We start from the raw sequence: 27,720 nt of genomic DNA, 5'->3' as shown, positions 1-27,720 counted from the left end.
CAATTACAACGCTCTCCATCCCGAAGGACCTTATGGAAATCCTTGGGGATTAGGATACGCAGCTCATGGGTATCCAGCACCTACTAGACCTCCGGTTCAACAACCGTCGTAGCAGCCACGTTTTTCCCCACCGGAGCAGGAAGAAATCCTTCACCGTTTAAATAGGGTAGAACGAGACTTTGAGCAAGAACGTAAGAACAATCATGGATTCCTTAAAGGCCTAGCAAACCTGCTAAAAGGGAAGAAGAAGCGAGATCATTAGTCTTTATATGTTCTATTGTATTTCCTATTTCAATCGAGTCCCTGCGTGGACATTTATTTGTTTTAGTCCCTGCGTGGACAATTGCCTTTCAGTCCCTACGTGGACTTATCTTTTGTCCATGTGCGGACATCTATCCTTGTATTTGGTCCCTGCGTGGACTTGTTTTCTGTAAACCTCTGCGTAGGTATTTGTTTATTGAAAGTCCCGTTTAGGGCAGCGTGTTATCATTATTATGATTAATGGAATGTTAAGTTTATAAATTTCATTTTTGTCATTTTAATACATTATTATATGAAATAAATTAAAAATCATTCCTCTTAAATAAGTCTGCCTAAATAAAGAATCTTAATGGTGAGACCTAGCCTGGTGTCATTATGAGACCCGGCCAAGATGGTGAGACCTGAGTAAAAGGTTCAGATTCCTGTTAACCTCTGTAAACATGTTAACATTCTTGGCAGATGTGATTCATTAAAATCACACGCGTCATTCTTATATAAGAATCCTTCAGAGGATTCCAAGACCTAAACTAATGATTTAAGAATCATGGGTTTAAATCATCAATTAAGATGATCACTTATCAGACATCCATTAGTGATGTAGTGCCTACGGGCCATACTTATTGTCATATAAGGCAACAGACAGTTGTAGTCTATGACTCCCTGTCAGAAAAGGTAAAACAACTATGGTTCAAACCTTCATGCCTTGATTCTCTAAACTCCTGGCTACTAATATATATAAAACGTCCTTGTGACTAGGCTTTTGTACCACTAACAATATTGTTTGTAATTAGGATAAGTTATATTCAAATCCTAAATGAAGGTGAGTAACAAATTAACCAGATATGGTCTATGTTTACCATGGTTAATGAATTGCCATAAAAGACAATTCCATAATAAACTCCTAAATAAAATTTTGTCATATTCTTTGTAGCAGATCAAGATCTCAATGGCTGACCCAAATGAAGTTAATAGTCATTCAAAGGAGGATGACAACGATAACGCCCAAATTAATATAAGGGCGCTGAATTGAAAGCTTTGGTAGACAACGCTGTGAAGACGGCCTTAGATCGGCAATATGAAGAATACAGCGAGTCTCGAAGCAGAACCTTATCTACACCACACTCGAAGCCAAGAACCCATTCTAAATCTCACAGCAAACCACCCTCGACCCCGTCTAAGCCTAAGAAGGATGACGATCGACACTCATCAAATGAGAGTAGTGTCCGTCCCAAGAAATTAGTGTTCACTGATGCACCCCGCGCCAAGGGTTGCACGTATAAATACTTTGTTTCCTGCAAACCCCGAGATTTTACAGGGGAAAAAGGCGCGGTGGATTGTATGACCTGGTTAGACGAAATGGACACTGTCGTGAACATCAGTGGTTGTGCTGAGAGAGATGTGGTGAAGTTTGTATCACAGTCGTTCAAGGGTGAAGCCCTAGCATGGTGGAGATCATTGGTTCAAGCCTCTGGGAAGGCTGTTTTGTATAGTATGTCATGGGAGGAATTTATCGCTCTCATTAAAGAAAATTACTGCCCTCAGCACGAGGTTGAGAAGATAGAATCTGATTTCCTATCGTTGGTCATGAAGAACCTGGATTGCCAGGCATATCTCACAAGTTTCAACACTCTGTCGAGATTGGTTCCATACCTTGTAACACCGGAACCCAAACGGATCGCGCGTTTCATTGGGGGTTTGGCCCCAGAGATAAAAGCTAGCGTGAAGGCTTCTAGGCCTGCTACCTTCAGATCCGTGGTAGATATATCTCTGTCTCTCACACTGGATGCAGTGAGGCAGAGATCATTGAGAAATGCTGATAGTGAGAAGAGGAAACGTGAAGATGATGATTCACGTAGGTCTAACAAGAAGCACCGGGGGAATCGTGACCACAAGAAGGGGTCAGAAAACAAGAAGAATGACCGACAGTCGGGCGACAAGCCCATGTGCAAGGTTTGTCAGAAGCACCATTTCGGAAGGTGCAGGTATGAAAAGAAATCCCAGCCGAAGGTATGTGGGATATGCAAGTCCTCTGAGCATAGGACTCTTGAGTGCAAGAAACTCAAGGATGCAACTTGTTATAGTTGCAACGAAAAAGGGCACATTAAGACTAACTGCCCGAAGATAGTGAAGAAGGCTGAAGAAGGGAAAAAGACCAATGCGAGGGTCTTTCAGATGAATGTTCAAGAGGCTATCCAGAACGACAATGTCATAACCGGTACGTTTCTTATCAATGATGTATTCGCAAGAGTGTTATTTGATTCTGGAGCAGATAAATCCTTTGTGGATGATAAGTTCTGTGAGTTGTTAAAATTGCCTATTAAAACCTTGAATGTGAAATATGAAGTAGAACTAGCTGATGGGACTATGGGAACAGTCTCAACTGTTTTAGATGGATGTGTTATATCCATTAGGAATCACTCATTTCCTTTATCCCTGTTACCCTTTAAACTCGCTAGTTTCGATGTAGTGTTGGGTATGGATTGGTTATCGCATAACCAAGCCCAAATTGTGTGCAACAAGAAACAAGTGGTAATCAAGACTCCGTCTGGAGAACCACTTACCATTCAGGGAGATACTCGACATGGATTGCCTGCACAAGTTTCTATGCTGAAGGCATCCAGATGTTTGAAGAAAGGGTGTGTCATTTATATGGCACAGGTGACTATTGGTGAGGAGAAACCCAAGAATGATGACATCCCAGTCATCTCTGACTATCCCGAAGTTTTCCCGGAAGAACTGCCTGGTTTGCCACCAGATAGGCAAGTGGAATTCAGTATCGACATCATTCCAGGAGCAGCGCCTATTGCAAGAGCACCGTATAGATTGGAACCCACGGAAATGAAAGAATTGAGGACGCAGCTAGATGATCTGCTTGCCAAAGGTTTTGTTAGACCCAGTTCGTCTCCATGGGGAGCACCGATCCTGTTCGTCAAAAAGAAAGATGGTTCGACGCGTCTATGCATCGATTACCGTGAACTGAATAAAGTTACAATCAAGAATAGGTATCCTTTACCCAGGATCGACGATCTGTTCGATCAGTTGCAAGGAGCGAGCTATTTTTCCAAAATTGACCTAAGGTCAGGCTACCATCAATTGAAGGTCAAGGGCGAAGATGTGCATAAAACTACATTTAGGACTCGTTATGGTCATTTCGAGTTCCTAGTGATGTCTTTTGGGCTCACTAATGCACCTGCCGCATTCATGGATCTCATGAATCGCGTTTGTAAGCCTTATTTGGATAAATTCGTCATTGTCTTCATCGATGACATCCTCATTTACTCCAAAAGTCAAGCTGACCACGAGAAGCACCTTCGATGTATTCTTAAACTGCTTCATCAAGAAAAGCTATATGCCAAGTTCTCTAAATGTGAATTTTGGCTACGAGAAGTCCAATTCCTTGGACATGTAGTCAGCGAGCGTGGTATCCAAGTGGATCCCGCCAAAGTTGAAGCCGTCATGAATTGGCAGGAGCCGAAGACGCCTACGAAAATTCGCAATTTCCTAGGTCTAGCAGGTTACTACAGACGCTTCATTGTGAATTTCTCAAGGATTGCTGCACCCCTAACGTCTTTAACTAGGAAGAGTATAAAGTTTAATTGGGGCCCTAAGCAGCAAGAAGCTTTTGATATCCTCAAACAGAAGCTACGCAATGCTCCTGTGTTGACATTGCCGGAAGGAATGGAAGAATTTGTTGTGTATTGTGACGCATCACACACCGGGAAGGGTTGTGTGCTTATGCAGAAGGGCAAGGTGATTGCCTATGCTTCGCGACAATTAAAGGTCCATGAAAAGAATTACACCACCCATGACTTGGAGTTGGGTGCCGTTGTATTTGCACTAAAGCTATGGAGACACTATTTGTATGGTATTAAATTTGTGATCTACTCCGACCACAAAAGCCTCCAGCACCTATTCAATCAGAAAGATTTGAATATGAGGCAGCGACGTTGTATGGAAACTCTGAACGACTATGATTGTGAAATAAGATACCATCCAGGCAAGGCCAACGTAGTCGCAGATGCATTGAGCAGAAAAGAAAGAGTGAAACTTATTAGGATCAATGCCAAGAGCATTGAAATCAGGAACAGTCTGAATGAGAGATTGTTAGCTGCACAGAGGGAAGCTGTGTTAGAAGCTAACTATCCAAACGAGAAGCTAGGAGTAACTGAAAAGCAGTTATCCTATGGCAAAGACGGAATTCTGAGACTGAATGGAAGGATATGGGTTCCTGTTTATGGAGGTCTTCGTAACGTTATCCTTCAGGAAGCCCACAGTTCCCGATATTCCGTCCATCCTGGAGCTGATAAAATGTACCAGGACTTGAAGGCAAACTTTTGGTGGATAGGCTTGAAGAAGTCTATAGCCACCTACGTAGCAAAATGCTTGACTTGTGCGCAAGTGAAAGCTGAACATCAAAAGCCGTCAAGCTTGCTACAACAGCCTGAACTCCCCGAGTGGAAATGGGAAATGGTGACGATGGATTTCATCACCAAGTTGCCAAAGACAAAGAAGGGAAATGACACGATATGGGTAATAGTTGATAGACTGACTAAGTCAGCACATTTCCTACCCATAAAGGAGACTCATAGCTCCGAAATACTAGCCCAGTTGTTTGCAGATAAGATTGTAGCCCTTCATGGCGTGCCTGTATCTATCATCTCTGATAGAGATACCAGATACACGTCACACTTTTGGAAAAGTTTCCAACAATCCTTGGGCACACGTTTGAATTTCAGTACGGCTTACCACCCTCAGACAGATGGTCAAAGTGAGTGTACAATCCAAACGTTGGAAGACATGCTTCACGCATGTGCGATCGACTTAGGTGGTAGTTGGGATAACCACCTACAATTGGTCGAGTTCTCCTATAACAACAGCTACCATACAAGCATTAAGGCTGCACCTTTTGAAGCCCTATATGGTAGAAAGTGTAGAACGCCCGTTTGTTGGGCAGAAGTTGGAGATGTCCAGATGACAGGACCTGATATAATATTTGAAACAACGGACAAGATTGTCCAAATTCGCGATCGATTCAAAGCTGCACGAGATAGGCAGAAAAGCTACGCAGATTTGAAGCGTAAGCCTTTCAATTTCGAAGTAGGCGACAAGGTATTGCTTAAGGTATCACCCTGGAAGGGGGTGATGCGATTCGGTAAGAAAGGCAAGTTAAGCCCGAGATATATTGGACCATTCGAAGTAATCGAACGTGTCGGATCAGTTGCCTATAAGTTAAACATACCAGAAGAGCTCAGTGGTATCCACAATGTGTTCCACATCTGCAATCTAAAGAAGTGTTTCGCTGATGAATCACTAGTTATACCACATACAGATGTACACATTGATGAGAGCTTAACGTTCGTTGAAAAACCTGTGTCGATCGAGGATCGACAGGTTAAGAAACTTCACAGGAAGTATATACCGATTGTGAAGGTAAAATGGGATGCCCGTAGAGGTCCCGAGTACACATGGGAGGTAGAATCCACAATGAAAGAAAAGTACCCACATTTATTTCAGTAAATCTCGAGGTCGAGATTTCTTTTAAGGGGGTGAGGATGTAACACCTCGGAAATTTGTGTCCAATAAATAAACGACACGTGTCACATACGGCAAAAAGTATTGTAAACCCGGATCTAATTAAAGATGTATGGTAGGATTTTTGAACATGTCGACATGTTAATTTATACCTCTGAACGACTTCATTATGAATCCCAAGACCCTAACATGATTAACAAACATCTATTATACCTTTAATCCGGTGATTACAAATAATAATAGAGGTCCAAGTTTATTAAGTATGGATCCAAAGAAAATAATGCAATTTAAACCTTTGTTCATGAATCTCATCTTTATGCAAGCCAATAATCTTCATGATGGGTTGGCACACCTGATCAAGCATGGGTTAAAAGGGCCTCATACTGACATTTTCCAGACTCAAAATCATGCATTGCAAGTTGTCCGTTCAAATCATGAAAGGTTATTTTTTTTTTGCTTCTGACAAGGGCTTACGGACCGCAAGGGTCCTGCCTTACGGTCCGTAAGGTGCGAAAGGGTAAAATGTTCTCTCTGTCAAAGGCTTACGGACCGTAAAGGCCCTGCCTTACGGTCCGTAAGGAACGCCCAGCGACAGAAAGTTGGCTGTTGGCTGTTATAACAGTTTAACCGACTTAGTAAGATATTTTCAGAGACATGGGCGACCCCTAACCTTTCCTAGACACTAGGAAACACTTGTAAATGATCTGGATCACCCCATAGACCTAGTTGTCACCATCTTGGAGGATTTAGAACACTATAAAAGGCCAATGTGTTGCAACCAAGTTCTTCACACCTTCATTCTGCTTTCTGATCATCTCTGAGGCTCTAGCATTCTCTCTAAGCTTCACAAGTCGTGCATAGGACTCTTGTAAGTATGTCCTTTGTGGTTTAGTTTTTGCTTAGTTATAGCTTAAAAGTCAATCCCTCGTAATTAACGATTGACTTAACGGTTAATCACAAATGGTCCAGTGATTAATCGAAATAAAGGTAGTTATATGTTGATAATCATGTGGGCTTTAAACCCTTAAAAGGGCACCCTCTGATTCCCACTCTAACTAGTCCGAATGTCGAGTCAAACTTGCTTAGAAAAAGTCAACAGAATGTTAACTTTCGATTTTATGCATAATCAGTAATGTAGATGGTGTGCAACCTATTTTAACACTCATACAACATGATAATAAGTATTATAAATGGTCTAAGCTTGTTTGATCCGACCATTTGCTGTATTGACCCGGTTCAGAACCGAAAGTCGCAAAACTTTGACTTTTGCATTGACTTCATTTCTGACCCGTTATGGTATGATTTAGATATGCCTTAGGACTCTCTTAGGACCAGGTTACATGATGGTATAACCCTCTGTGACCGGTTAGTTGTTTGTCCGAGTCTTTTCACATTTCCGTTAAATGCTTAAAAGTTGACCATAATGTCCTTTTTACTTTAAAACGAGAATTTTGGATATGTGAAAGGACAATAACCTTAGTTACTGATTTCTAAGCATGTCCCTATAATTTCACGTCAATCCGAGGTCTAGAATAGGAGTTATGCTAAATAGCGCAATTACGGAAACTTTAGTAATTAAACGGCGCATTTAGCATAAAGCCTATCTAAACCCAAATTTCGACACCAAACCTTTTTCACACTAATGTAAAATAATATTTTGAGATTTTTCAAGATTTTTAATTATTTTTAACCTGCTCATAACCTGCGGTTATGGCATCGATTCGGTAATTACCGAATATACCCTTTTCGGACATAACTTGAGTTCTACATGGTATTTTGACCCGATTCCGGTTGCTACTGATTTTAAATAATAAATAGAGTATTTTGGACTTTATAAACTGTTCGGAAAACTCAGATTTCCTGTAGAACTCAGAAACCTCTTTTATAATCTTAAAAAAAAGACCGAAATACCCCTACGGGGCGTACTTGGAGATTAAACTCATTATGGGCATAATGGAAGGTATCCTACTGATACCACAACCTCTTTAAAGCATATTAACTTAGGAAACCTGTGTGGGACTCTTACGGTTACCCGTTACGCCTTTTACGCTCACGGTTCGGTTTATGTAACTAGTTTACATAAACTAGCCGAAACGGGTCAAACCTTATCATTTATACCTCAAAATCCTTTGAAACTGCCCGGTCTAAGCTAAGGCTAAATTAAATTCCCGTTAGGATTCTAATAGGTTGTTATAAACCTTCGTTCCAAAATAGGAGACCAGTAAAACATACTTGCAATTGTTTATTGAGGTTATTACTTGCTCAGGTAAATACTTTTAACTTATTTTCCGTTATACGGGCTTGGGTTACGGTATTTAAAATACCGCTTGGTCGGGAAATTGACCCCAACTCATTAGTAGTTGGGTATTATCAATGTGACCCGTTTAAAAATTGGTTTTGTTGGCTTTACGCCTTTGGGAGCTTAATGACCATGTCCCGGATATCCTTGGCAGCATTTTACGAAATGGCCACGACCTTGACACGCGGGTGTAGGCATACACCCGACAATGTGTCCATAATTATAAAGGTATAACCGTTGGCTTTCCCGCCACAGTTTTATGCTATGTGGTGTGTCAATTAACCTTAAACCCGGCACGACCCGGGCGACCGAACGCATAGTGAACATGTAATTCTTTTACAAGATTTAATTGATAAATTATCCCAAGTTATAAAGAGTTTGTGCCTTGTGCATTCAAATCAATTTTTATTAAACATTTTACAAAAGTGTCGGTTGAATGTATTTACCAGTGTAAACTGACGTATTTTCCCCAAAAAATTAAATGCAGGTTCTACACGTAATAGGCTGGCCACTCCTTAGCATCGTTAGAGTCTCGCAAGCTTGGGATGCCGTTATCTGTTGAACAATATTTTTCTATTTTATTTTGATCCCCTGTGGATTCATTTCAACTACTTGTGATACTTGGATATTACATTTGATGGTTGAAATATAATCTATCTTTATGCTTCCGCTGTGCATTTAAACATTGTGTGGTTTGACTATATTGTTGCCAACTACGTCACGGTAATCACCCACCGGGCCCACCGGTGAAACACGTGGAAATCGGGGTGTGACATAATCATACCATGTAATAAACGTTTGTAACAATTGTAACATGTATTTCACCCCCGAAGTATAAAACTGAAAACAGTTAAAAGAAAAGGGGGACATGAACTCACAGTAGTGCGTCTTCTGTATCGTCAACTCAAATCTCCGCAGCTAATCACGACTACCTACAGGGTACTAACGTCTATTAGACGAACGGGTCGTGCCTTGGCTTAGAGTTTAATGTTTTGAGTTGCGTTTCTTATATCTCTGAATATTATTCCAAGTTATAATTATTTGTTAAAATAATAATTATTTTAACTTTAAATTATATTTACTGTTTGGAAAAATTGTTTAATCAATATTTTTGTATTAATACTTCTAAAGTATCTAACTCCGTATTTCCTTCCCAAGGATGGGGGTATTTATACATGTATATTGTAGTTTCAAAATAATATAATTTTAGGTCACACTTAGAAAATATATATAAATTATTTGTTAAAAATAATGTATTCCAAAATATATGTTTTTCCCAAAAATAATATATTTTCACTTCTTGTTTCCAAAACAATATTTACCAAAAATATATTTGTAAAAGTATTTTCCGGAATATTTCATAAGTTACGTTTTTGCGTTCGGTTTCACAATATCAAGCGTGTAACTTAAATATTTATTCCTTGTGATTTTTGGTATTATTTCGGAGTCGTAATTTCCATGGTATTTTGTTAAGTTATATTATTTTACCCTAAAATAATATAACTATTCCACAATGTATACAAATATTCACACAAGTGTCTTTGTATAAAATATATATTCTAAATATATATTTACCCATTTTTATTTACAAAAACCAACCTCTGATACTTGTATTTTTGTAACAAAATTTATGGCGAAGTTTATATTTGAAAAACAAAGTTAAAAATACACTTGTAAATACTTGTTAGAAAATATTTTCTAAGTGTTGGAATTTATAGAAAATTTCGCCATAATTTCCTTTGTAAATGGAGGTGTCCATGCTATTTAGCATATCATTTTCTTTTCCAAAAATCATTCAAACAATCAACAACAAATCACTAAACAATATTACACTTACCAAGTGCAAAAACTATATATTTTACAACACAACATGAACTTGATATTTCACAAAAACGCGTAGTAACTTGGTAAAGTGTTTAGTGGGTTTAGTTACCCTCCAAAGTGTGTTTACTTCTTTTAAAATCTCATTCTTGAAAAGATTGGTGTTTACAACTTGTACACATAATTTACAAAAATGTTTATCCATAACATCTTCTTGTTTCAAAAGTATTTCTATACTTATTTTGCCACTAAAAATGGTGTAGGTTTAATAAAAATCATAATCTTTTAAAATCACATTTTTAACTTGGTTCTTTTAGAACAATCATTCACAAGTCTTGGATTTACAAGATTATTATCTTACTTTGTTTATTACTTTTTCCAGAAATCACTTCATCATCAAGTTCATGTCTTAATAAGAAGATGATCATTTTATGTAATCACGTAATCACCTCTTATCTTGTTAGATCATGTTTTTAATCATAACCTAACAAGTTCAATATGATGATCAACATCATATTATCAAGAAATCAACAAGCAATCATCATCTATACACTAAACAACATCATACTAACAATATTTCATCATGTTTCATCTTTATGTTCAAGCTTTAAGTTTATGATCTTTTTGGTGTTCATATGAATTCAACAAGATATATCTTTTAACCACCAAAAATATGAAGTAAACAAGAGTTAGTAAAGATCTTACTACTAGCTTAAAGCTAGGGAAGAACACAAGTGAAAATGAAGTGGATAATAGCACACAAGAGAGGTCCTTCAAGATCCGAGTTCACCAAACCTTCTAATACGGCTTCTTACACCTTGAGCACACTTGAGAATGGGTTGGATTGAATTGAAAAAGTTGGTGGTATGTATAAGGGGGATCGGCCGAGAGCTAGATGAGGGAGAGAGGAGGAGTGTTGTGACGAAAATGAATGATGAAGATGGTTAAGCTTTCTTATAACCAAGTGTGAGTATTATCCATTGGTCTTTATGTTGGACAAGTACAATACAAGATCTATCACAATCCTTGAGAAGATTACATGGGGATTTAGGAAAGATTTGAAGAAATCTTTGGTGTGTGGGGCCCCTTTGGGCCGTAGATTACATGGGGAGGGGGGGTTAAATGAAAATTTAAATGGTAAGGTAGGTTATTAGTGGAGGTGTTAAGTGTAAAAGTCTTGTGTTTATGTGTATCATGTATTATGTAGTATGTTTAAGTGTTCGGGACCCATAACTCGCTCAGAAAAGTAAAAACAATGCTTTTAGCAATATTTTAGTGTTCCGGGTAATGTCCGGTTGTCCGGTTAGATACCGATCCGTTAAAGTGCTAAGTTATGCCGTATAGTGTCTTTTATGTAACTTTTTGTGACACTTTCAATTCCCGACACTTAGGAAAGCATACAGGACCATTTTGCCATGTTTTTGTACATTACTAGCATGTTAAAATGCTGAATTTTGATGAATAATGCAGAATTCTGCACTTTGAGTGGGTTTTAGGCACTTTCCGGCACTTAAACTATCACCTAGTGATGTAGTTTTATGGTCCTTACTTTCCTACACTCCATACTAGTGTAGTACCTTGCCTCTGGCTCATACTGGGCCTCAAAACGTTGTCTGTCTACGTACTGGCACTGTCAGTATATTTCTGAGTTATCCGCTCACTGTGCTAACTGTGCTTTGTGCATCAAGTATGTCACTAAAGTTTGTATGTAATAAATGGTGTGACAGTATGAAATGTGATGCACATGTATGTATGATACAGAAATCATAAAGCAGTTTATATAATTAGTTGTAATTAAGCACAGTCATTAAGCACAAATTTAATATTAATTAATTGTACGGATACCTGTAATTATGAGGGTTGTCACACAGGTCTCGACTTATCTTGTAACATTATGAGGTCTTGACTCATTAAGGTCTCGAGTCGCAACCTCAGTGTCTCGAGTCGTAATCATGGTCTCGACTACTGTGTTTTATGAGATCTCGACTCCTTGATGAGGTCTCGAGTCGCAACCACGGTCTCGAGTTGTGAAGATTGAAGTCCTTAGTCGAAACCTCAGTTGTCTCGAGTCGAAACCTTATGGTCTCGAGTCGAAATCGTTGTCTCGAGTTGTAAATATTTGAGAACACTTATGATTTCGAGTTGAGACCTTGTGGTCTCGAGTCGAGATCTTGGTCTCGGGTCGTTAAAAGGGATCTCGAAACTCCTGTTAACAGCTATTAATGTAAAAGCATAACTGAAAATTCGAATTCTTAGGGATTTTGAGATATGGTTTCCTATTTTAGTGCTGATCTGATTTTATCTAATATTTCGAAAAATTATAATCTATTTACCTAATAACAGTTTTCGAAAATCTTTATAGGACAAAATCAGATCAAAACAGGAAAAAACACTCAATAATCCGAATCATATTCCAAAACATAAGGAATTTTCGAATTTTCCTAAGAACACATGATGAACCCTAAAAAATAAGACATAATTCTGGAACCCGAAACCTGAAATTTTTAGTGTTTTGTAACCAGATTTCGGACATTAATATCAAGCATATGATTTCGAGTGAACGTTTAATCATCCTTTTTCCAAAAACAGTGATCTCGGCATATATGTTGGAACCTTAAGGTTTATACATAGAGAAGTATGAAAGTACAGGGTTGTTTTGTTTAGTTTAACTATGTTATTTGGGTCGAACTTGTAATGGGTTGGGAGGTCTCGAGTGGGCCTTGGTTTGTTTACGGTCCATTGATAGTAGTATATAAGTTACCCTTAGTAATAGTTTAAGGGTTGTTGGTTTTGCATAGAAGTTGTGACAGGCCACTCGAGATCTTGGTTTCGGTAATCTTGTATCAGTCATCGTTCAAGGTAAATGCAAGAGTATTTTGTTCAGATCATTGCGTTTGTTTATTTTACTGTTTTCTTGAATCCACTTGTGTTTGGTTTCCGCACTTACACAAGTTATTCTTGATATCATTGAGAGATCCTATCGGGTTTTACAATTGGTATCAGAGCCAAGAAACCATTCTTGGTTCGGTTTTGATATCAATCGGATTCAAGAACATCAGTTGCTACTAATCCGGTTGTCTTTTTGGTGTTTGTTTTGCAGTGAAAATCATCAAATATTCAAACTGTTCTTCGTGTAATCATTGAAAAATATCACTGAATTTGGTTTGTGTGATTTCAGAATATTGTTAGCTGATTTCTCGGGAGTTTGTGATCAAAGAAAATTCAAAGATTACAATATCTTTGAATTTTTGGAAAGTGCTGAAAATCAGGGATTACGAGTCAATAGTGTTTATCTCATATCTGTTTTGCAGGTCTCGACTCGCAACCATTAGCAGTCTCGGCTTGTGCTGTTCCAGTCTCGACTCGCAACCGTTAACTGTCTCGACTTGTGCTGCTTCAGTCTCGACTCGCAACCATCAACAGTCTCGAATTGTTCTGTTCCAGTCTCGACTCGCAACCATCGTTGTCTCGGCTTGTGTGGATTTAGTCTCGACTCGCAACCGACTAGGTCTCGAGTTGTCTGATTCTTAATGTCGACTCGTAATTGTGGTCTCGACTCGCAACGTCATTCTTCAACGTTACTTGGACCTGGACTTTTGAACTGTTAACACTTTTGGACCATTTGAAAATAATTAATTAATTAATTAATTATGACAACAAATAAAGTTGATTTGGCTGCTCTTAACAAACAACAAGAACTGGACTCAAAGGTTGGAACCACTACTCGCATTCCAAGGTTAACTGATGCCAATGATTTTCCAGAATGGAAATGGCGCTTTGAACAACATGTAAAGGTCAAGGATTCAAAAATTTGGAGAAGCATCATGAGAGGTCCAAGAGAGATAATCACAGACAGTCCTACTGAACCGGGTTTAAAAGTTAAGAAAGCCAAGAGTGAATATACTGAAGAGTGTAGGAACGTTTTACGACCTGACGAGTCGATCAGAAGAGTGCTTAGACAGAATCAGAGGCGGAATTCATTGATTCGGTCTTCGTTCAGCTTGATTTCACTATTTCACGTCTCGTTTATTGATTAATCAACTGTTTACAAGCTCTGGAGACAAATTGGCAGGGCTTTGCCTAACCAAACAAGACCAACACCTATCGCTTTTCAGATCCGCTCATGCTACCTATTTATAGGCTCCTGGATTCGCTTATACGACATGTATGGTTCGCTTATATGACCTGGATGGTTCGCTTATATGGACATGTCCATATAAGCGAACCTCATGTGTACAAATAAGCGGACCTACATCACTATGTACATATGAGCGAACCTAACACTCTAAACACGTACAATCTCCTGTTTTCTTGTACAATGAGCCTTAAAATAACATTCTAAGACTAAGACTTGATCCAAGACGAAATCAACAGATGAAGTGCACCAACAGACTCCCCCTCAGATGTTGATGGAGTCGTTCATCAAGTCTTTGGCTGCTTTCTATCTGTAATTCTTTAGTCTTGATCAATCTCTAGGCTCTACAATTTTGGTCTTCTTCAGGAAATTTTCCTGGAATCATTTCATCTTCAGGAACTTCTGCCTGAAATAATATGCCTGGATCTTTCTCTGGCTATAACTTTCATCAGACTCCCCCTATCATCATGCTGGGATCGCCGTCTGGGATTTGTTACCACCATTGAAATCAACTCCTGGCTTTTCTCTGATCAGCTCAAATATCTACAGAAAACTTCAAACACTGATAAGAACACTTTCAGATTTAACATTAAACAAAAACTATGAAGATCTAAAAGTAGGTTAACATTCAACTTAAACTTCAAGTTTAATGAACCATTTAACTGTTTCAATCTTCACATTTTCACACATTCTTTCCCACACCACAAGTTCAACATGTTTAGCACTTGAAATGTTGAAAATCAGCTTTTCACAGTCAGTTGTCGAAAATCTTTTTAGAGTTTTCAAATTTCAAACAAAAATACAATATTTTTTTGGATTTTTGAATTTAATGAAATACAGAAATGAAACACTATTTTTGAGAGATTGTGCAATAGGATCATATTGGTTTTTGAGACACATCACTAACACCGTTGATCTTAATTAATCAACATATGTAAAAACAAATTTACTTCTGATTATCAGTATTGTTATCCACTTAAACCTCTACACAAGTTTTCAATTAATTCAAGATACGTATTTAATGTTTTAGAACTTAAACTTATTTGTGTGTCCCACCACTTGAATATACTCCCGTATCCAGATTCCAATATTCTGATTTACAGGAGAATATACTACGAATGATATCTGTATATAAATTAGGGGATATGCGAAAACTGAGGGATCTCAGGTCGATACTTCCGTATGTGCAGAGAGATATCAGTTTCGACTTTAAGGTGTGTCCCCTTTAGGAGATCTTTTAGCTACAACAACTGATTATCAATTTTATTGTCTAATCAGCTGAGGGCTTTATGCTATGTTTCAAGCATTTTGCAGCAAGTATTATCCGGGGACTAGGTCAGAACTTCCATTCAGCAGAAGTCCCAGGATAATACCCCAGACATCATTGAGTAAAACACCTAGTATATCAGAATAAGAAACCTTTCAAACGAGATTTCAGGGGTTACCTATATATCCAAGTAGAGTTCCCCACAAAATAAGCAAGTTTGAATTTAGGTTTATATCTCGAATACAATTTACTAACTGTGTGAAGTCTACTGACACATCATTAGTAAGACTTGTTTAAAACCATTTTTGACTTTACAAATCTCTAGCATGCTGCGATAGTCCACCGATGTACTATCATCTCCTCTTTTTGCAACAAAACTCATTTTCATTTTTCAATTTTTTTTAAATTTTTCAAAATTTTATTGCTCCACCTAAAATCAAAATATGTTTCAATTTTGATTTTCCGAGGAAAAATTGAAAACAAACTATACAAGAAAATTGACAACATTATGTGAATTACCTCAATTCACCATTCTCTTGCAAAAACAATCAGAACTCCCCCTCACAACAAACTATTTTCCTATTATGATTTCAAAACACTTAAGTTTGTTTCAATCAAAATGGTTTTTCCGGAAAAATTAGTTTGTTTACCAACCATTTGTAGGTTCGGGGTTATCTCATCATCTTATTTTCTTCAAACATTTTTTAAGATTTATCATTTCCAGTTTCAAAACCCAAACATCATTTGTAGAAAATCAAGTACAACTTAATGTCCTTGATTTACCACATTTAAGGCGAAAAATCACCAAAGTGAAATTTCTCAAGAAAGATGCCGATTCATGTTCCACGCTTACCAACCTGGGAACTCCGGCAAGTCAGGTTTTTCACTTAAACAGATTCAACCAAGCCTGACGGTCCTTGGGTGATTTCGAATTCTTATTCAACAATGGTGGAAAATTTTTCTCATCCATAGTTAAACCAGAATTCTTCTTTTTTACCTCAACCAATGGCTCCTCTGGCTTTGACGAACCAGAATCATTGCCTACAGGTGGCTTGTCTGACTTTGACCTGTCAGATTCATCGCCGACCTTTTCTTCTTCTTTTTTTCTTTCGTCCTCAGATTTGTATCTGATGAATCTGTCTTGCTTGACTTTGCAATTGAGGGAGTTGATTCATCAGAACTTTTATTCTTTCTGTCCGGTGAACCCGAGGACAAAATCATCTCAAGGTACTCTCTTGCCTTCTTCCTCTTTTTCCTCAGTCTGTCTTTCTGCCCCTGTGAAAGTTTAACTTTCTTTTCCTGAACTGACTGTTCCTGAACTTTAGGTTTCAGAACCTTCTGTTCCTGGGGCTTGACTTTGACTGGAATCTTTGCCACTTTCTGAGAATTAACCCTCAATCTTTCCCTTGATTTCCTTGGGCAATCTCTGGCAATGTGACCTTTAATGTTGCAGTTAAAGCACCTCCTGGTCTCATAACTCCAATACTGGCAGTTAACAGCAATGTGTCCGTGATATCCGCAGCTGTAACACACTCTGTTATCGTACCAATCACCATTTTGAGTCCAAACACTCAGATCAAAGCATTGTTTGGCTTGGTGATATTCCTTTCTCAAATTTGCTGAATTTGGCTTTGAAGCACTGTGGTCCAACCTGCACCACTTATTGCCAACAATTTTGAATTTTCATTTTTTACTTTTTGTAATTTTTTCTTTTGATTGGATGATCGATCTGATGAACTTTTATTATCTTTTTGTTTCTGTTCCACTTTCTTCTTCAAAGGTTTCTGTTTAGAACATTCACCTTTTTCAGTCGATTATAGAACAGTTTTCTGAAATTTTTCTTTTAAATTTAAAAACAATTTTTGTTTTTCAATTTTTTCATTTACATCATCAGATTTCACATCGCAATCTTCAACTTTGATTTTATCAAAGTTTGTGACATTGTCACTTACTGGAACTGAATTGATTGGTTTTGGACAGGGAAATTTTAAACTGTCTGATGCAGTCACAAAACCTATCAATTTCTTTTCAAGTTCATCTATCTTGTTTCTTGCATTCTCAGCTTCATGTTCAAGCTGAGATATTCTTTCAAGATGAGACTTGATTGAATTTTCATTCTTATTTTTCAAGTTTTCAAGAACAGATTTTTCATTTTCCAAAACTTTTATCTGTTCTTGAAATTTCACTTCATTAGCTTTCAGATTTTTGTTCTCCAATTTTATCCAGAAATCTTCATTTTCTGATGATTTCTGTTTGCTTTCAAAAACCTTTACATTTTCTTTCAAAATTTTGTTTTCTGATGTCAAACTGTTCAGTCTACCCAACAATTTGTCATTTTCAATTTTCAATTTCTCACAATTGTCTTTCAAAATAAGAATCTGCTTATCATCAGCCTGCTTCACATCTTCTAACTTCTTGACTTCCGATGTCAAACTTTCCGCATCCTTCAAGAGTTTGTCATTTTCAGTCTTGAAGCTGTCACATTTTGAGCACACTGATGCAGAACTTGAAGATCCAGACTCTACAGATTCCTCATCTTTTGGAGTATCCTTTGTTTCCATCTTGTATGTTCCTGCACAAAAGAGTTTAACAAAATCAAAAGGATTCATACTATCATCAATATAACATTTCCTTTTGATATCATATTTGAGTACTCTTTGTTGCAAGAAATTCACAAATTCTTTTATCAACTTCAATAAGTACTTCCAACTCCAATTTATTTAAATTCTTTTCCATCTCGGACAAAAAATCCCTCCTTTTCTTTTCTTCATTACGAACTTCTGCATTAACCTCATTAAAGAACTGATGTGGATAAAGCTCTTGAAAAAAATCTTTCTGTTTTAGCTCAACCATGAACTCATCCCATTTAGCAGGTAATGCAGTTGTCAATTTCGATATATGCTCATCATTTGTCATTCTAATACCCATTCTCCACAAATTGTCCGTTAAAATTTTAAACCGTGTTTCCATCTCATTCAACATTTCATCCTTTTGACATATGAAAAGTTCAAAACTTTTAGCCCAAATATCCGAACTCACATTTCTATAATCGGTATCCATATTTCTCATATACCAATTATTAAAATCTTCAAGCTTATTGTTTTCTTGTTCATCAAATACCATCGTCATTTTTCAAATAATCTCAAACACCAGATTGACAGAAAAGCGGATTTTGATAGTCAACTATGAGCGAACCACAACTAGTCCTGTTCGAGCGGACCTGTTTTGGTCACAATGAGCGATCCAGAAAACAATCTAATAAGCGGACCAGTTCAATCACTAAAAGCGAACCAGTTGTTGACCTAAAGAGCGAACCAGAATGTAACCTTAAAAGCGAACCAGACTTTGTCACTATAAGCGAACCTCAAAAGCGAACCCGACTTATGAGCGAACCAACTAATCAGGGCCTTTGGAGCGAACCTATAATGAAATTTGGAGCGGACCTACCAAAATATGTCCCTAAAAGCGGATCAGTTGAGCGAACCTATCCACTGTCCGAATAAGCGGACCTAAGTTCGAAGCAGTTTTCACCCGGTTTTAGTCCATATTTCAGTCTGAAACTTTCAAGGGTTTATCAATGTCCAATATCACACAATCTGTGAAATTTTGATCCAATTTTATCCGATAAAACTCCCTGAACTTATGAAAGAAGGTGTAGAAAACAGAATTTTGAGCGAAAATCGAGCTAAACGGTATGAACTCTTCCTCCTAAGCTCTGATACCACTTGTAGGAACGTTTTACGACCTGACGAGTCATTCAGAAGAGCTCTTAGACAGAATCAGAGGCGGAATTCATTGATTCGGTCTTCGTTCAGCTTGATTTCACTATTTAACGTCTCGTTTATTGATTAATCAACTGTTTACAAGCTCTGGAGACAAATTGGCAGGGCTTTGCCTAACCAAACAAGACCAACACCTATCGCTTTTCAGATCCACTCAAGCTACCTATTTATAGGCTCCTGGATTCGCTTATACGACATGTATGGTTCGCTTATATGACCTGGATGGTTCGCTTATATGGACATGTCCATATAAGCGAACCTCATGTGTACAAATAAGTGGACCTACATCACTATGTACATATGAGCGAACCTAACACTCTAAACACGTACAATCTCCTGTTTTCTTGTACAATGAGCCTTAAAATAACATTCTAAGACTAAGACTTGATCCAAGACGAAATCAACAGATGAAGTGCACCAACAAAGAGGACTTCAGTATAGTCGAAGAAGATGACAGAGCATTGTCCTATCTGACCATGGGATTGGGACCAGATATAGCTATTGGTTTTCGTGCTTGCAAATCTGCCAAGGAACTGTGGGAATCATTGATCGACGTGTATGAAGGGAATGAAGACATGAAGGAGAGTCGAAGAAATTTGCTGCGACAAAATTTCAACAATTTCAACCATATTTATGGTGAAACTGTTGACAATCAAATTCAGCGGTTCGTGAAGTTAGTAACCCAAATGCAGATGGAAGAGATTCATACATCAAATGCATCTTCCAACAGACAGCTTCTGAATGCATTGCCAAAGAGTTGGGATCATCATGTTGCAATGATCAAGAAAACAAAGGATCTTGCTAGGTGCAGCTTGTCGGAAATGATTTCCCATATCAAAGCATGTGAACTGGATGATAAACAACGAGAAACCAATCATAAAAACAGCTTGCTAGCCGCAGGATTCACTATTGCTCCAACCTCGTCAACCAATGACAACACAGCCCTTTTATCTCAAGGAGGATTTCAAATGTTTAGCAATGCTGCATCTGCTAAAGCTGCTCCTACTTCTGCAAACATGTATTACTCTGGGTCTCCTGGACGAGCGGCCCCATCATCTTCCACTGCTGCTTCTGCTTACACTACAAAAAAAACGAGTATTAGAAACTGAAAAAACAGTATCTAATACATTAAAATCAGTCCCCAATGGTTATCAAGGACTAATTTGCCAGTCCCCAGCTAGTCTCGGATACCTAGTACTAGATAGTGGTTTTAGTAACTAAAAATTAGTCCCGATTGTATGACACCAACAAGGACTAACAGTCAGTCCTTGATGCATAAAAATTCAGTCCTCAATTTGTCTCTTGGTACCACGTCATTTCGGTCCCTGATACATGTCTTTAATGACTAGAAATCAGTCTCTAATACTATGATTATTCAATCTCGAATGCATTCATTAAGGACTGAAAATCAATCCTTAAACCATGTTTGTTTTGTCTCCAATAGGTTTTATTAGGTTTGATATTATTAGGGACTGAAAATGAAATACCTAATATATTTCTTTAGTGACTAAAATACTAGTCCCTAATATGTTTTTATGTGACTAAAAAGTAGCCTCCGATATCATGTTTTAGTTTTGGAGACTACAGAATAATGTTTAATACCATCACAATTCAGTTCCTAAAATGTGTATTTTCAATCCTTAATATATTTCTAAAACAATTTTCAAACACAAATAAAACCAACAAATTTTACAAACACAAAGGTATATATTTCTTCAAAGTATAAACAAGTTCTACAATTGTAAGTGAATAAATGTGTAAAACTTTAACATCTTGAATTCATTTCTTAATAAAGCTAGAGCTGTATCTTGAACCATGTTGCAAGTTTGTGGTTGTTGTGATGAAATCTTCATAAGAGTTCCAACTTTTAGCCCAAAAATGTTGACATGAAAAAACCAATCATTTTAACACACCATCCAAGCATCGATTGTAGAACCAGAATATGATCTACAAAACCATATGTGAATCGTCAAATTTTGACACATAGACTTGTTGTAGCCACAATGTCCACAAAAGCAATCCCCTATTAAAATCTCTTGATGCAGGAAGTAACAACAAAAATAATATATAAAATAAGTTTATTTAACTTCATACCTCCTCAGATCAAGAGCAACAACTAGAACTAGTATTTCAGAAACAACCTAGGCAATGAACAGAAAAAAGTAGAGCGTTAAGAAATATTATAAAGGAAAAACCACCTGTGCATATAAATAATAATAATGATATTATCAATCATCTTATAATAAACAATTAAAAAAAGACAACTAAAAATTGTGAATTGTGATATACCAAAATGACATGCAGATGCAACTATAACCTCCTAAATTACAATCCTTCCACAAGACCAAATTGAATCTGCTGTAAATCAAAACCTTAAATTAGAAAATGGGAGAGAGACTTTTGTATGTGTTATCAACAAAAAACTAGAAAAAAGAGAAATCACTTCTACAAATATTAAGAAGTCGCCGTTGAGGGATCTGGTAGTGGTGGGTCAACGATCTAGACAGCCTGAGCAAAAAGATTGTGATTTGGAAGAATTAAGGCGAGGAAGACAGACAATTGGGTTGGTGGGGTGAAATAAGGCGTAGATTTAGGGTTAAGGTGCATTAATTTGGGGGTGGGTGGGAAGATGAAAGGGATAAAATTTCATTAGACCATGTGTAGTGGGGCGTTTTTTTTTTTAAAAAAATTCAAAAATAACGCCCGATAACGCCCCGCCTACCATTACGGTAGGCGTTATGGGGCGTTTTTTTTTTGGAAAATTTGGTTGCAGGCGTTTTATTTAAAACGCTGGTTTGGAGTTTGACTAGCAACATGGCCCTGACAACTTTTTGAATAATGCCAATGAAGTTTAACTAGACCAATCAAATTTTCCCACATGTCTGACAACTTTTGACTTATGCCCAATATTTCGTGTGTCTTCAACTTGCATGTGCATGTTTTAAATTAAAAAAAAAAAATTGGTAAATGATTGAATGGGGCATTATGGGGCATTATACCCACTACACCACTTTTGCTATAATGCCCCCTTGCTGACTAGGACGCCACGTGTCGTATAATGCCCCATGGTGGGGGCATTATAAACTTCTACCACTACACATGGTCTTAGGAGCGGGAACGGAACTTAAAGATTTCTTAAAAATTTTAAGGGTGCGTTCGGTTCGCAAAAATTTAATGAAATTTAAGGGAAATTGGAATTTGAATTTCATCATTTAAAATGTTTGGTGCACATAACTTGATGGAATTGGAATCCCAATTCCAATCTTCATGTGTTTGGTTGATAAAGAGAATTGGAATCTCAATTCCAATCTTCATGTGTATCGACGCGAACCGTTTCAACAGGTATCGTTTCGAATCGAACCGTTTCAACGCGTACCATTTTGACCCGTACTGTTTCGACCCAAACCGTTTCAAATCGAACCGTTTTGACCCGTACCGTTTCGAATCGAACCGTTTCGACGCGTACCATTTCAACCTGTATCGTTCCGACCCAAACCGTTTCGAATCGAACCATTTTGACGCGAACCGTTTTGACATGTCCCGTTTCGACCAGTACCGTTTCGAATTGAACTGCGTCGACCTGAACCGTTTTGACCTGTATCGTTTCAACCTGTATCGTTTCAACCTGTACCGTTTCGACCCAAACCGTTTCGAGGCGAACCGTTTCAACGCGAACCGTTTTGACCTGTCCCGTCTCGACCAATACCGTTTTTAATCGAACCGCGTCGACCCGAACCGTTTTGAATCGAACCGTTTCGAGGCGGACATTTTGATCCGACCATTTCGACGCAAACCGTTTTGATCTAATTCCTATACAAATTTCAATTCCAATTCTAAATCATTACGCGAACCAAATGCCCCGTAAGTTTCTAAAAAGTATAAATACTAAGTTGTAAATATACAAAATAATAAATACTTCTAATTTAATATAATAATAAAACTTTTTGTAATTTTTTTATTACAATATTATGTTCATATTTGATCAACCATGCCAATGTCCAAAACGAGTCGGGTGAAACCCGAGCTTGTAAAGGCTTGAGCTCAGACCGTGTAACTTTGAGAGAGCTCAGGTCATTTACAATCTTATTCCTAAATCTCAAGCTCAACATGAGTAATTTTTCAAGCTCAGCCTCAGCTCATTTATTATTTATATCAAATAAATGACTTAATTTAAATATTTTTAATAAATAGTTTATTTATATCTATAACTATTTTTATATAGTTTTTAAACATATAATATTTATATATGGCATACTATGTATATAAATTATTTTAATTAAATTTTATATCGAAATAATAAATTATTAATATATATATTAAACAACAGTTATATAAATAATAGGCTCGTCTAGCCTTGTGATCCGGTTAAAGCGTGATAAGTGAAACTCGGGCTTGAATTGGTTTATAAAAAAACTGAAACTAAATATCAATTCCCAATGAAGTCTATTACAAGGATAGCGAGGACTAATTCGGTCATAACATATTTCTTATAAATACTAGAATTTGTATCGATTATTTGAGACTAAAAATTATGTCTCTAGTTCTTTCGTATGCAAAACACTTTGGAGACTAGATATATGTTCCTAATAAGATTTTGAAAGGATTTTTAAGACCGATTTTCATCCCTTGATACTAACTATCAAATAGTAGAATTTGTGTAACATAATTGGAAAATGAAAGTTAGTCACGAATTATTTCTTATATTAAAAGGCGTTCAAAACTGATTATCTTGAAAATATTATTTCTTATATTCAGTCCTAAGGAAAGTTAGTCACGAATTATTTCTTATATTATCAGTCCTGAGTTCTGTTTGTCTTGAAAATATTATGAACTGATATTCAGTCCCTAATATACCCCCACTATATTAGAGACAGAAGATTAGTCTCCAGCACATTTATGACATTTTTCATTATAGAGAGAACATATTTAAGACTAAAATTCAGTAGCCAATAAGGTTCCTTCCAAAAAGCCATGTGGCGCAAACATATTCGCTACTAGAATTTAGTCTCAAATAAGGTGTCAAGGTATTAGAGACCAATTATCAGTCACTAAAATATGTCGCATAGAAATCAGTCCCCAGTATTATTAGTAACTGATAAATCAGTCCTAGATGTTATGTATTTGAGACTGATACATCAGTCCCTGATAATTTAGTCTCTAATGGTCACTTTTTTTGTAGTGTTATGCTGTGAATACTTCTTCTGCAGCTCCTGCTTCCACTGCGAAAAATGAGATGATAGCGTTCTTTACACAACAGTCAAAAGAAAATTTGGATATCGCAGCCTCTGTTATAAACTGTTTGAATGCCTTCGTTGCAGGAAAACTTGATCCTCCAAAATGGTGTCCCGATGACCTATCACAGATCCATCCTGATGATGTTGAAGAAATGGACATAACCTGGCAGATGGCAATGGCTGCCTTTAGGGCTCAAATGTTTGTGAAAAGAACAGGTAAAAACAGGTGGGGCACTGCCTGGAATGGAGCTGCTAAGGTGCCTTTTAACTTACGCTGTTACAACTGTCATGAGGAAGGGCATTATGCTCGAAATTGCACAAAACCACTGATGAATAGAGAACAAACTCCTGCACAGCCCGTAACACCTAATCGAGAAAGAGCTCTTGTGACCACTGCTAGCATAACAGATGCTGCTGCTACTGGAAGCCCTCAACCGCAAGGATTAGCGCAAGCCCTGGTGGTTCAGCCCAACATCAACTTTGATTGGACTTCTGAAATTGAGCGTCTGAACATTTCAGCTCCAGAAAATCAAGCTGCTTCAAATAACATTGCGTTCATGATCACAAGTGATCAAAACTCCAAGCCCGAAGAAGAGACTACAGCTGAAAACTTTGCTTTTATGACTCAAATCCTTTCAGCTCCTGTTAAAGGTCTCACCAAGGAAGAGGTACTTTCTGTTTTCTGTACTCCTGAATGTAGGGAAAGGGTTGAAGCTTATAGAATACACAACGCTGAGCTCATTCAAGATTATCAAGATATAAAAAATAAAAATTTTACCTTATCTAAAAACGAAAAACTTTATAAAGAAAAGATTGAGGCTCAGCGAAAAGACATTATCAAACTTAAGGATGATGTCAGTGTAAAATCATCTCAACTCTTATACGTTCAAGAAAAACTGTGCGCTGTGACTAAGGAACTGGAAGATATTAGAGACAGATATCAAATTAATGAACTTAATATCAAGAAATTTGATTCTTCCAGCAAATTAGTTAAAAACCTGTGCGATCAACAACTTGCGTACAAAGAAAAGAAAGGGCGTGGTTCGGGTTATAATCAGACTCCTCCTCCATATAATGATAATTACACTTATCTGCCAATGACTGAGGAGGAGATGATGAATGAGAGTAATATGACTTATGGTTCCAAGAATAACAAGTCGTCTTCTCATGACAGATAAGTTGAGAAACAGAAGTCTACTCCATTAAACTTTGTTTCCAAAGGCTCAATTGATCCTAACGTTTCGTCTTCATGTGCAGATGATATTTCTGAAGTAAAGTGTGGAGATGTTCATGGGAGTGAACCAGAAATTATTTCAAATATTTCTGAACCTTATTTTGAAACTTATTCGGAAGCAACTGAATCTGACATTGCTTTTAGTCGTTCTTTATTTGCGTCGTTTTCTGCTTTTGTTTCGTCTTGTGAGCCTGTTGTTTTGGGCAAAACTGATGATGTTTGTGTTGAAAATTTGAACAATAAGTGTGGTGATGATTGTTTTTCAGCTAATGTGTGTGATTCTAATGTTTCAGTTCATGAAAGTGTTACAGGTGAGGTCCCTCAGGACGCATTCAGTGAAACCACTGAAACGACTTCTCAAGAAAATCAAGAGTATCCTAATTCTTCTTCTGAATCTGTCTTAGTGGGAGTCCCTAATGTTGAATCTAGTGGGACCCCATTGGAAACTGTAGTTGAAATTGAACCTGAATCAGTTTCATATGATAAATGCATTGAGGAAATGCATATTGATGAGATTTCTATACGTTCAGATAATGAACCTGAATTAGTTTCACATGACGAATGCATTGAGAAAACGCATATTGATGAAACTTCTCCATGTTCAAATACTGAACTGAAATTAAGTAACGAAGAAAAGGGAACTGATATAAGTGAGAAGTCATCAGAAGAAAAATCACCAAAATGCTCAGAACAACCACAAGCAAAACATGTTTAGAAAACCAAAACGTCAAATCATTCAAAATCAAACAAATCGTGCAAAAACGTTCAAAATACTCACAAATTGAAGCGTCAAACATGTTTTAACTGTGGCATCGTTGGTCACATTGCCAGAAATTGTGTTCAACTCCCAAGAGCACTGTACAAGAGAAAGTCATTGCAAAATCAGAAGGTCATGTCTAACCGATATCGTTGTTCAGAGTCAATGACGACTGAAAAGTCTAAGACAATGAAAAACAACTATCGCAAGACTAAACCTTCTGATTAGGATTGGAATGCAGCCAAACGCAAAAATCAGAATCAACAAAATGATTTTCAAAGACATCAACATTATGCTTTTGGTAATTACAATTCTAATTGGTCAGGCAAGCATTGGAAACCTAAAGCTAAGGTCATGCAATCCAATCCATCGCATTCATGTTATCAAAATTCTGCCATTAGAAATTCTTCGAAGTTTTTGAATAAAGACAATTTAGTGTGGCAGAGAGTAACTTATATTAATGCACAAGGAAAACCCAGATCCACTATGGGCTGGGTTCCTAAATCTAACTAATCCCGCTAATCGTGCAGGAACAGCTGTGGAGGACTACCGTGCGCCTCTGGTACATGGATAGTGGCTGTTCCAGGCACATGACAGGAGACTTATCCCAACTGGTAAATGTCAAAGAATTTAATGGTGGATATGTCTCATTTGCGGGAGGAGAATCAGGCAGAATCACGTTGAAAGGAACAGTTCGCAACGGCGTCTTAAGCTTCGAAAATGTTAATTATGTTCCAGAACTGAAACACAATCTGTTGAGCATTTCTCAGATTTGTGATCGAGGGAATTCAGTTCATTTTACAAAGAAAGGGTGTCATGTTCTTAAACCTGGGATTGTCATTCCAGAAGACTGGTTCTTAATGACAGCAGAGAGAAAAGGAAACGCCTATGTAATTGATATGAACAAGAAACCGTGTGAAGAGATCACTTTCCTATTCTCAAAGATTTCAGAACATGATGGTCTACTGTGGCATCGTCGTCTTGGGCATGTGAATATGAAGAACTTGAACCGTCTGGCTAAAGGTCAACTAGTACGTGATCTTCCAATAAAAGATTTCATGTTGGTTGAAAAGTGTGTTGCTTGTGCAAAAGGAAAAGCTCATCGAAAACCTCACAAGGCTAAACCAGTACCCACGACGAAGGCCGTGCTTTAATTACTTCACATGGATCTTTTTGGTCCAGTGAATGTGCTGAGTATTGGCAAGAAAGCTTATTGTCTTGTAATCGTCGATGATTATTCTCGCTACACCTGGGTATATTTTCTCAGTCATAAAAATGAAACTGCAGTCTTGGTGAAACAATTCATCACTCTGGCTGAAAATCAAGCGAGTGCTAAGGTGAAGGTTATTCGATCTGATAATGGGACAGAATTCAAGAACGCTACTTTGGACACATTCT

The 27,720-nt window shown here is 37.4% G+C and overlaps 1 long non-coding RNA gene across 2 annotated transcripts; it reads right to left on the bottom strand.

Annotated features, from left to right (window-relative positions):
• Window positions 1-20,784: 20,784 nt before the first annotated feature.
• Window positions 20,785-21,819, bottom strand: LOC110891945. 2 transcript variants are annotated; one of them, XR_002565692.2, is made up of 4 exons: window positions 21,541-21,819; window positions 21,387-21,455; window positions 21,192-21,238; window positions 20,785-21,044 (listed from the first exon to the last, which is right to left on the bottom strand). It is a non-coding gene; the product is annotated as an uncharacterized LOC110891945 (long non-coding RNA). The 2 variants fall into 2 exon arrangements; XR_002565691.2 differs by having other exon boundaries at window positions 21,387-21,452; window positions 21,541-21,804.
• Between the last annotated feature and the right edge of the window lie 5,901 nt (window positions 21,820-27,720).

The sequence above is a fragment of the Helianthus annuus genome, chromosome 11 (genome assembly GCF_002127325.2).
Source record: "Helianthus annuus cultivar XRQ/B chromosome 11, HanXRQr2.0-SUNRISE, whole genome shotgun sequence".
In the NCBI taxonomy this organism is placed as follows: Eukaryota; Viridiplantae; Streptophyta; class Magnoliopsida; order Asterales; family Asteraceae; genus Helianthus; species Helianthus annuus.
The sequence above is the reverse complement of the archived record's forward strand: the minus strand, read 5'-3'. Positions and strand labels throughout refer to the sequence as shown.